General features: G+C 45.5%; 1 protein-coding gene across 2 annotated transcripts in view; it reads left to right on the top strand.

The window, feature by feature from the left end:
* znf536 (zinc finger protein 536) overlaps window positions 1–12,189 on the top strand; it is a 138,984-nt gene that overhangs the window by 26,294 nt on the left and 100,501 nt on the right. The window lies entirely within an intron of this gene.

Genomic DNA, 12,189 nt, shown 5'->3' with positions numbered 1-12,189 from the left:
ACACACAGGCACAGAGGCACAGGGTTACATGAATGTACTTTGAACACCTGCAATGTAGATGGGCACACACACACACATAGACCAGCACACGCAGTAGTGCGCACACACACACACAGAGACCAGCATACTCACACTAGTGCACACACACAACATAATTGTGTCAGCAGCAGGCAGCCATGCAGAGTTCAGTGATGAGGAACATCAACAGTCACAATGGCATGGAGTGTAGAAAGTGGCCCTGCATTATCCACTGTGCTCGAGTCTGCCTGCTAGAGGGATGGAGGGATCATTATGAAAACGAGACCAAAGAAAGGAACAGTGGCAGAGAAGGAAAGAGGAGGAAAAGGAGAAAGAAACCAAGAGTATAGGCAGTTGATTTGCTTATGCATTTAGGGCTGATTGTGTCAGAGTTGTAAATCGTATTGCATTGCTAATTTCTATTATTGGCGGTGTAGGGACTGACACAGAGACTGCAGTGTATCTCCCTCATGGGGAATCTGAGAACCTGGTGGTAGGAGGTCAGAAAGGGGTTTAAGGAATCTCTGTCAGTTGTCCCTCTTAAGCAAATAACCGTCTGCAGATCTGGAGCGGTATAAAAAGAGAGAGAGAGAGAGATAGATTTGCAAAAAAAGGGTTCACAGACTGTTTCAAATTACCCTCAGTCAGTCAGATCCTGCGAAATGAATGTGACGAGTCCAGATTTTGTATTTTTGTTGCAATTACCCCCAACTCCAGATTAATTCCTAGCAGGCTCTGTGTGATGGTGCTGCGTGGCGCAGAGCAGGTGGCAGCCATATTGGAGGATGACAGAGAGTGTGTAGAGACCCACTCCTGGCCTAATAAAACAGACTTGTGACGGAACGTATGTGACACACCATCCCTGGGGTCCGGGGTCATACACACACGCATGCACACGCGCACACACACACACACACACCCACTTACGCTCCTAGCCAATTCATCATGCTTTGATAGTTAACTCTCATCTCTTTGATTGCTGTTGCGTGTGTGTATGTGTGTGTGTGTGTGTGTGTGTGTGTGTGTGTGTGTGTGTGAGGTCTGTATGCGTATCAGAGACAGGCTTCGGTTCAGTTAAACACTGAAACAATATTGACGTGTCTCACATATCCCCATAATTGTGCCGGCACTCAGAACCATGACCCTAGTCCTCAAAGGCATGCTACTTCAGCAGACTCTGAAACGGAGGTCACGTTTCAGAACTGGTCTCAGCACCACGTGGACCAAGCAGCATCTCCTCATTTCTTTCACAACTCTAACCTCTCTCTCAATCGTTCATTTGTCTCCACCTCCCCCTGATTTACCTCTGTCCCACCTCTGTGTTTCAACGGATTCCCTTACTCTGCGTCTCCCCGTGCCAGGTGTCCCTGCTATGGGGTTGTTGTGGTCCTGTGTGGGTATTTTCCCAGGGCGAGCCCGGATACGGACGGAAACTCAGGGACTAGAGAGCAGGGGGAGCTGCTTCTCAGAGGAGGAGGAAGACAGTAATGCTCCATGGCAGACACAACTATTTCAGAGAGGCTTAGCAGGCCTGTCAGATGATCTGGTCTGTCACCAACTACACAGATCCAATCTAGACTCACAGCAACGCACTCTCTCTTTCTCCCTCTCTCTCTTTCTCCCTCTCTAGCTTATGTGTCTGGGGTTGACTGAGCATCCTGGAGACATGGGTGGGATTGAGTAAGAGGAACCCCCCTATTTTGACGATCTGAAACGCAAGTATCAAAACGCAAAGCGCAAGTAACTTTGTGGGCGGGACTCCGGCTCGGTTGCTATTTTGCCGTCGGGATAAATGACTTTGCGCCTGGCGCAAATCTAAAATGGGTAGGTCCGAAGTAGCTACATTACTAATGGGTGTGGTTTGGGCGTAACGTGCAATAAACCAATCAGAGCGTCATCTCACATTCCCTTTAAGAGCAGCGCTTGTTCCATGGCGGATTGCTATTATAACGGCGGATTTGCCAGGCGCACGCCAGGAGCGGTTCACAGCCAAGGAGACCGACGTTCTAGTCAGGGCCGTAACATAGATAAGTGACATTGTATGGGAAAGGCAGAGCAGTTTTCTCATTGCACGAAATTGCCCGCTCATGCTGCTCATTCAAATTCTTATTCTTATTTTTATATAGCCTACCCTATATTTTATTTTTTAAATTGTTTAGTTCTTGGAATTAGTTTAACTATTGTACTTTTTTACTTAATTTAAGACCCGTATATGTTTATTGTTTGCACCTTCCTGCCACAGTAAATTCCGTGTTTGTGTAACATAGGCTACATGGCGAATAAACCGAATTCTGATTCTGATGGAGATGGGAGAAGAAACCCACCCAAATTGGCTTCGGTTAAACAGGCGTGGGAGAAAATTGCCACAATTGTTACAAATCATGTTCACATACATAGAGATTTCTCATGAAAATCTTTTTATAATCATTGAAGAAATGTAACACGCCATAAATCAAAACAATGTAACGTAGCTTTGCAGAAAGAAGACCCTGGCCTCGCCAGTAGTGTGCAAGGACCAAGCTTGCGCCCTTAAAATAGCATCTGAATAATGCGCCATTGACTTTAGACCACGTTTTTCCTGGTCAGTGGCGGAATTGTTTTTCGGAAACTGCAAAATAGCACCAGGGAACGTTTGCGCCGGAACACGCCTCCTTTTTCGCTGAACCGCCCACGGGAGCGCAAGGTCATTTCGACGTGCGTCTGTGGAGGGAAAAGTCCGCTTTGCGTCGAGTGCAAACTAGGAATGATACTTGCGTCGTTGACAAAGTCAATTGCGCTGGGTGCAAGATCGGGCCCGAAGTGTGTGTGTTTGTGGGTGTGTAATCCTCAGAATCAAGTGTGTGTGCTGCTCTTGTCTAGTCTCTTAAAGATGACACGAGAGGAGGGAGCAGTGAAACAGGCCAGCCAGTGAGGAGAGAGGGGGGCTGAGGGGGCGGGGCGGGATTAGGGACGCTATTATGTCATCTTAGGTAAGGAGTTAGTGTAACATGTTATACCTGGGTTCAGCTAACTGAATACAGCAGCACGACAGGGCTTCGAACAGTGCAAACTAGCATCACAAAATCATGGGAGGAAGAGAATAGGCAAGAAAATCAATAGAACAAAACAATACGTTTTCTTTCTAGTCCCTCTCTATTTGTGGGGAGAGAAATGACGAGGAAGAAAGAGAGAGCGAAAGAGAGACAATACAATAGAGGGAGAGGCTGCATGAGAAAGAGGCTGAAAGAGAATAAGAGAGAGAGAGGCTTACATGTAGAAGGACAGTAACATTCTGTTCTGCAGAACATTTCCAAGTTAAAACAGCCAATCACTCCACATCCCATGTGATGCCATAATCAGGCTTGCTAAAGAAATGATTACACTATATCAGTACACCTCTTCTCAGCTCCGCAGCTGTTCAGAAAACACGAGTCACACAAAATAACCTCACACTCACTGGGCCTGTGTATGTGTGTATGTGTGTGGGTGTGTGTGAATGTGTGCACGTCTGCACGTCTGTGTGTGTGTGTGTGTGTGTGTGTGTGTGTGTGTGTATGTGTAGAGAGAGAAGGTTAATTTGTCTCTGTGTGCATGTCTGTGCCCATGTTTATCCAGTGTGTCTCTTAAGCATCTGACAAGCCTGGAAAAAGTTGCACATTATTCCACATCTTCAGCCTGACTGAAGACAAATACATAGGTTCACTCCAAAAAAATGCTTTTCCCTTTCATTATCTTCAGTATAACGCCTGGTGTCCTGGACCGTGGCTAAACACGACTACCCACAGGATGGAGCTCTGTGTTCCGGCTATTCATTCCACTGAATATCTTTTTTATCTTTACATAATGTTCACTTTTGGTTGGGAGAGGAAATGTGATTTCTTAATCTCTGGAGTACCTTCTTCTGTGTTCTGCTCTCAGACAGCCTTTTAGCAATATTTTCTCTTCTTTTTGGACCCCTTATAAATGCGCACTACTCATTGATGATATTGCATCAAAAATAAGTGCAGGGTGGCTGAGAGTGGGAGAGAAAAAGAGGGAGGGAGAGCAAGGGGGGAGAGAAAGAGCAGAGAGAGAGATGAGAGAGAGTGGGAGATTACCCTTTGTAAGATAAACCAATTCCAGTCTTGCCTCAGTTTAAATAACACTCTTTTCTTTTTTGATTTCCATTTTGTGCATAATGCTCTCTCAGCATGTTTAAGTTATATTATTAGCGCAAAAGCGTTTCTCCTGAGATTTTCGCCTTCACTCTCTTGTTTTGTTTTTTTTCTTACCTCCGTCGTGGGTCTCGGATGCATTAGCCCTCCATTATTGAGAGCTGATCTCTGGCTGGTCTGTAGACATGGTCTGTACACATGATCTGTAGACATGATCAGCATGTAGGCCTGGTTGGTATGCATGTAGACATACCTGTTATACACTGTAGGTCTGCTACTTAACAAACTGAGATCATTTGGCATATTGGATCGTGTAATGCCCTGTTCTGAAGCAACACTCAAGTGAACACAGTTACAGTTTCCAGTCATCTATCATCTACAGAAAGACTAGCACTGATTGTTGCCTAGTGTTTGTAAACTGTAGTACAATAGACTTAGACTTGACTCTCGCACTTTGTTGCTCAACTGTAAATAGCTTATGATAAACAGTAGATGAGTACACTTTAATACTAGGTTGAAACGGGGTCAGTGTCCAATAGCATGCAGATGATCTCCCCTCTTTATCACAGAAACACACACACGTGTGAAATAACAAGTATTTTGGCGGCTCCAAGCACAAAGGGTTCTTGCCACACATAATTCAGAAGAAGCCATGAGCCATGGAGTCCAGCCAGGCTCTGGTGTTAAAACATGGCGTATTGTGATTTGCCATTTATAATTGGCCTCCCTCGCTAGATGGTAGATGGCCAGAAACTTTTTTTAATAAAAAGCAATCTGTGTCTGTTGTCGGGGCGATGCATCGCTAATGACAGCTCCACACACCCGCATGGCAGCGGCGGGAAAGGGAATGGGGGGGAGGAGGGGGTCGGGGGGGGGGGGGGCACTATACATCAACATGGTTAGCGTATGGATGCGCTGGGATGGTCGGAGAGGGGGACTGAGTGACATGGGGGCGTACCTGTTGTCCCCAACTCTGTCCTGATCCCTGAGCACTGCAGCACAAGCTGTTATCTGCTGGTGGATTCTGGTGACCTTTGATGCAGTCCTTGTCTCTGTGTGCAAGAGGGCACATCCTGTCCTTTTTCCATGGCATAGGACAGTAACACGCACACACACACACACACACTCGGCCCAACATAATACAGTAGTATAGGGAGGTATGAGATGACAGGCTTCATGTCTGCCTAGCTCTGGCAGGGATAGATACCAGCCTGCTTCTCTCAGGGGGGGGGGGTGCACTGCATTGTGAGCTCAACAAAAGATAGGTTTTGATAAAGAACCCCCCCTCCCCTCCCCAAAGCCCCATAAATAATGAAAAGTTAATGAAGAGGTAACTTAATGATGTAATGAATATGGTACAGCCAAGGTCAAGCTGAATCAGGCTCAGTTGGGTGGGCTGTCTGTAGAGAAGATATGGGACCATGCTGTGTGTGTGTGAGAGAGAGAGAGAGAGAGAGAGAGAGAGAGAGAGAGAGAGAGAGAGAGAGATAGAGAGAGTATATGTGTTTGTGGACAGTCAATGCAAAAGGAATTGCATGTTTGTTGTTTATGTGTGTTTATTCCACAACTGTCAGCTTGTAAATCGTTTATTTTTGTGGAGACAGTTTGTATGGACTGTACGTAGGTAAGTTTACAGTATATTCTTGTACAGTATCTCTTAGTATGTGTGTGTGTGTGTGTGTGAGAGAGAGAGAGAGAGAGAGAGAGAGAGAGAGAGAGACAGAGAGAGAGAGAGAGAGACAGAGAGAGAGAGAGAGAGAGAGAGAGAGAGAGAGAGAGAGAGAGAGAGAGAGAGAGAGAGAGAGAGAGAGAGAGAGAGAGAGAGAGAGAGAGAGGGCCCAGCAGAGGGACTGGATCTGGTGTAAAGTTGGTGATTAAATATTGAGAGGGTTTGAATGACACAGATGAGTGTGAGAGAGATGCAGGTGGGATCAATAGAGCTGTGATGCATGGCCGGGCTTCACCGCCTTGTTGGGGTGGAGTGAATACGGCTTTGGCGTGTGTGTTTCTGTGTGTGTATGTGTGTGTTTGTGAGTGTGTTTCATGTAACACGCTATGCTAGGCCCACAGCAGGGGCTCTATGGCCTAAAAATGAGTCAGTGAACCAATTTTCTCCCAATCCAATAAACAGGATGTCAGACTTGCACCATGTACTATCTACTAGCCTTCACTGAACCTGTATTAATTGTTCCAATATCAAGGGATGGTTTCAAACCCTCAGAATTGATCTCACTCAACACTGATATTTGTATACAGTAAATGATAAAAACCACAATGACTGGATTAAAGTACACATAGATAAAGTAATATATCTCCTTTATCATCTAAACCAGGGAAGAATGTAAGACAAGTATGGAGGGATGATTTCACAGAGGTGATGGCTGCCGGATGTTTGACTGGACGGCAGCCCAGGAGTTGTGCTGGGGCCCCGGGCCATGCAGAGCCCAGACATGGGGTCCAGTTTCAAGGCTCTCCTGGAGCTCTCAGAAGTGCTTAGTCTGCGGCCGCCTCTGGCCAGGTGCTCTCTGTTCGATCTGTTTGGTTTGTCTGAGGTTGAGAAGTGTTGGCTGTCCTCACACGACACTAGTATGTACAATAGAGAGAGAGAGAGAGAGAGAGAGAGAGAGAGAGAGAGAGAGAGAGAGAGAGAGAGAGAGAGAGAGAGAGAGAGAGAGAGAGAGAGAGAGAGAGAGTAATTGAAACAAACATATTTAAAGGCTGTTTTGCTCCTAGGGGTCTAGACAACAGGAATATGTTCTTATATGCTGGTGGTTTACAGCTGATTGAGGTGTGTGTGTGTGTGTGTGCAGGTGTGTCCAGGTGTGTGTGACATAGGAAGATACTACTCCCTACTAGAAGGGACTACAAATACCAAGTACAATGGTTTGTGGTTGTGTGTGTGTGGGTGCGTGTGTGTGTGTGGGTGTGTGTGTGTGTGAAGGTGTTAATAGCACGCCTCTCAAGATGGCATGTGTTGATGCATGTTGGCTTCCTTCACCTCCTCTACTACCTGAGTGACAGTAGTGTGTGTGCGTGTGTGTGCGTGTGTGTGTTTTTGTGTGTGTGTTTGTGTGTGTTACCTGAGTGGGAGTGAAGTGTGTGTCCCTCAGAGTCACACTGGCAGACAGAGAGCATCATCATCAGACATCACCGTTTAAATACATCTGCTCCACCATCTGACATGTTATATGTTGACTTCACGCAGACAGACACACACACACACGCATGGACAATTTAGTCAAATCCAGACAGGTTTCTTTGTACAACTCATGACTGTGTCATCCAGTTAAGCTAAAGTTTCAGCATTACAGTAGGTGAAGGATCCAGGCCCAGTCCTCAGATACTAGAGAATGTTTCTGTTTCAGTTTGTGTCTGGAAACAGAAGAACGTGCCTTTGGTAAGAGAACGTGTTATTTACCTCGGGTCTTTAGTAAAAAAAAAATGCCCATTGCGCCCATCTGGTTCAGTGTGCTAATTTCACTGTTAATTTCACGTCATTCTGACAAACTGTAAACACTCAATCTTTTCCCAAAATTCCATTAAACACTGAGAGAGTACAAACATGCACACACACTCAAAAAGAAGCCTCTAGCAGTGAAATTAAACAACTGTGATCGTTTGGACATAAATAGTGTGATCTTAGTTCCATAAATCTTATGGAGAATGTACATTTGGCCGGGGCAAGGCCCTCCGATTCGCACCCCTCTTCTGTAAACAGGCCTCTTTATCCCGGCTCTCCGACGGCCCGCTTCGTCCAGAGAGCCTGCCGTAATCAAAAACAATAACCGCTCCAGCGTAAACTCTTCAAAAAGTCCCCTAGAAGTATGAAATAATAATCTGTGTGTGGGCCGCTGTGAATGCTGAGAACGCAAACATTTCACAATAAAGTTGTTTAAATAAGGGCCTTGGCATAGATGACTGGGAGATAGGACATGCTGCGTTAATTACACACGCCCATAAAAATAAACCACTGGTATAAAATATGAGTCTGTATCAGGAGGGATTGAGACTATAAACTGGTAGGCAGAGAGGTGTTCTGCTCACATGTAAGAGGGGATGGGATGTTTGGAGAAAAAACAGCGTTCTCTGAAGGAGAGGGAAAAAAAAAGATCAACAAAAAAACACCAAAGAACAGTACAATCAACAAAGAAAGTAGTGTTTACTCAGAATTTAAAGACTTTCAAATTCTCGCAAACCCCCACGCCCCCTGCCCCCACCCCCCCCCTCTCCCAACACACACACGTACACTCAGCCATTGCGTGGCATTACTGGAGAAAAATAGGCCAGTTAAGCACCACGTTTATTATTCTTCAGCTCTGTGAAAGTAATATGCTTTAAAGGCACAGTAAATGTATTGGTATTGCTAGAGTTTGCTCTTATACGGAGGGTGTAAGTGTGTAAAGTTACATTGAGATGGGGGGGTTGGGGGGGGGGGGTTAGAGGGGCAGGGGGCGGGAGAAGGGATGGATTATTTTTCCTGAAGCATGGATTTAAGGTTCTACTGCTGGGTGGGCTCTGGTCCTTAACCGTGTTAACATAAGAATAGAAGAGTGGGGTGGGGTGAGGTGGGGTGGGGGGGGGGGGGGGCGGGGGGTGAGAGAGGGTGGGAGGGTAGCTGGTTTAAATTATTCTGGGTCTCAGCGCTGTTACATAGAACTGCTGTTGTTATCCACTTAGAACATCATCTCTCTCCCACTCATCTCACCTCAGTTTCAGCTCTGCCAGTCCATCTTGTCTCCCAGACTCCACACCCACCATATTCTCCCTCCCTAGAACCAACCATCTCTTCTAGACACGGCCAGACACAGCCTGGCCAATCACAAGCCCTGATGCACCACAATACTCAGAGACGCGTGCTACTGTCCCAGAGGTGGTTCAGTGAGCACACCTACTACTGGACATTTTAGAGTCACATGGCAAACTTTAGTTCTGATGACTTGCACGGTTGTGCAGACCAAAAGGAACCCAGGTTTGAGTCCTGTCACACAGTGGGCTTTAGAACCAGGGAGGGAGTAGGGATGGGGCACTCCTAGCGCTGCTCTTTCCTGGGAAAGAATGCAGTTATGGAGAAATGTTTGTATACATTCTGCGTGCGTCTTGGAGTGTGGGGACGGCTCACGCACGCTTCTTAAAGACATCTGGAGACGATGAAACGCCGTTTGTCTAAACATGTTGTAGCCGCTCTCTGCCTGTCTGGCCAGCCACCCCTCGTCCTCTCCCTGCTTCCCCTCCACGTCCCTCTGCAGGGGCGAAAACTCAACTATTATTGACAAATATTTCATTGCGACAGCGACTGAGCCTTTTTTCCTCTCTCCATCATCATCTTGGATAAACTGTGGCATACTCGGGGTCAAAACTGTAAACGTACGGCTGCACTTAGAAGGTTAATTTAGGTTCAGTTCGTGGGGGGTATTTGAGGGAAGAAAAAAAATCTGGACGGTCATCTGATATGATCCTTAAAATGATACCAACAAATGTTAAACTATGACGATGACTTATACAAACGCTGGAAATACAGCATGCAACAGTGATCCGACAGTAGCCAACAGCATTTGATGATAATGAGTCGGTCAATACAAATAAAATACAATAAAATAAAAACATTGATGTATCAGTATAAATCAGTCAGTTATGTTTGTTTTGTATGCATGTAGTGATCTGTTACTCCATGAGTTAGCACTTTTACAGAGAAAAAGAGCTAGAGTCAAAGTGATGTCACAGAGCCATGCTAGAGCAGCGCCTAATGATATGCTGAATCCATCCCTAAATCCTCATTTCACGATTATCCCCGATGTCTTAAGTACTTAAGCATAATATATTTAAACGTACCAAAATAGAACTCTTTCACTGGTTTTTCAAATCGTTCTTTTAAGTCTTTTCCTTTCTTTGGACTGTTACAGTACATTTGAACCCGAACAGATATTCCTCTCTCAACGTTGCGCTCAGGGAAAGACTGAGCGATGTAATGTGTGTCATGAGAGCCACACCTATAGATTTATCTCTCTCCTTAATTCTGTTTAAACAGATCGTCCAGAGAGAAAGGCGGACGAGAGGAGGGAAGGACATGACTAGGATAATAAGCGTCATGGAATCTAATCAGATTTATAAGAGGAATTGATTGTTGTGAGGCAGGGAGAGCAGGAGAGGGGTTGACAATAAGCTGAAATTTAAGTGTTAATTTTTATGCTAATCCGCTGGCATCTCCGTGTGATGCAATTTGGTTTCCCGGCGCAGCAGATATGAAATTGTCCCGCTCACAGAGAAAATGTCAGCTTGCCAGACCCTGAAAGCTTGTAATTTATTAGGTATGTATCTATTAGTATGTGTCACAGTTGTTAGAGAGCCACATGCACACACAGATAAGCACTCAAGCACACACACACACACAGACATATTTTTTGTGTCTCCTTACGTATGTCTTCTTGTCTCTGTCTCTCTCTTTCTCTTACACACAGAAACCAACACACATTCATTAAGGCCTTAACACAAATATAAAAAACACCTGCGCACCATTCACACACACAAACCGCACACTCGCACGCACGCATGCACACACACACACACATGCTCAATGGTGCTTCATGCTCATTCTACCCCGCTCTAGGCCTTAAAATGGTCTCAGCTCAGCGGCTGCAGCACAGGGGCATTAATGTGTTATCATATATCGGGTGGTCCTTGCCCCCTGGACAAAAGGCTATTTAATACAATTTAATGACATTCCCGAGCAAGGGAGAGAGGGAAGGCGAGAGGGAGGGTGAGAGAGAGGGAGGGAGGGATTGGGCGAGAGGCAGAGGCCCAGATTAAAATAGCATCTGTGTTTTTCATGGCTCACCCATGCAAACATTTCATCTTAAGATGCGTGACTTTCTCTCTTTCTGCGTCTCTTCTTTTCTCCCGTGCAGAAAAGGTGGAGCAGGGGGGGAGAAGTAGGAGGCAAAGCCAAGGGGGTGAGAGGGAGAGAGAGATAGAGGAATAGAAACAAAGTACCAATAAAGTTTTCCTCGAAAATAATGATGTCATCAATAAGCGACAATGACACATGGTTGCCGAGCAAGAGCGACAGTGACTAAGTTTGGGTGGCAACATTCCCCACCCGCCACTAACCAATCAGGGCGCCGTCATAAAATAAATACATGTTTTTTCTTTTTTTTTTTTATCTCACTCTCTAAATCTCGCTCTGTACTCTGTGACAGTGGTGTTGTGTTGCCAGTTGGGGAGACTAGTGATGCTGTAGTCACACTGGGCATAGTAACAGAGTAAAAGGTTTGGATGCAATTCACATATAGGTCAATTACATGCACCAACATCTGCTCTCTCCTAACCATTTGCATATAGTATTCATATGTTAATGATGTCCCTTGTTTCGTGTTTGTGTGCAACTGTGTGTGTGTGTGTTTGTGCATGTATACGTATGTGTGTATGTGTGGGTGTGTTAACTTCATCTGAAGAAAGGGAGAAACACACATTTTAGATTCATACAGTACTTCCTAAAAGCGGTGGCACCCCTCCTTCAATTTCCTCTCGTCTCTTAAAGGAGAGGAGTTCCTTGTGTGGACAAGTGCTGCGATTGTTCTGATGCCATGCCCCTGATTTCAACAAGAACCCTTTAATTGTAGAGAGGGCTAGGAGTGTCTTTCCAAAGCAGCTTAATGCCTTATAAATCAATGATGACACAGATGGACTAGCGATAATCTATTTAGAATGCCTCACAGCAAATATTGTTGTACAGATGATTGGAGATTGAGCTATTTTAACCCACTGTCTTAACACATCATCCACTGCTTTTAATCGCCACGTTTATTGTTCGATATTGATGTATGTGGAGATGTCGTTGCTTCAAAGACGTCTGACGTGTTCATAAATGACACGTGTCGTGGGTAAACGTGTGTGCTGTCTTGTCGCTAAGGTTTGGAACAAAGAGAGGGAGAGTGCTGGTGCCTCTGCCAAGACCTTAATGACAACACACATTTCTTTAACCAAATGGGGAGAGGAGTGTGTGTGAGGCGGGTGGAGGGGGGGGGGGGACTTTAAAGTAATT

Source organism: Osmerus eperlanus, chromosome 10 (genome assembly GCF_963692335.1).
Source record: "Osmerus eperlanus chromosome 10, fOsmEpe2.1, whole genome shotgun sequence".
Lineage (NCBI taxonomy): Eukaryota > Metazoa > Chordata > Actinopteri > Osmeriformes > Osmeridae > Osmerus > Osmerus eperlanus.
The sequence above is the reverse complement of the archived record's forward strand: the minus strand, read 5'-3'. Positions and strand labels throughout refer to the sequence as shown.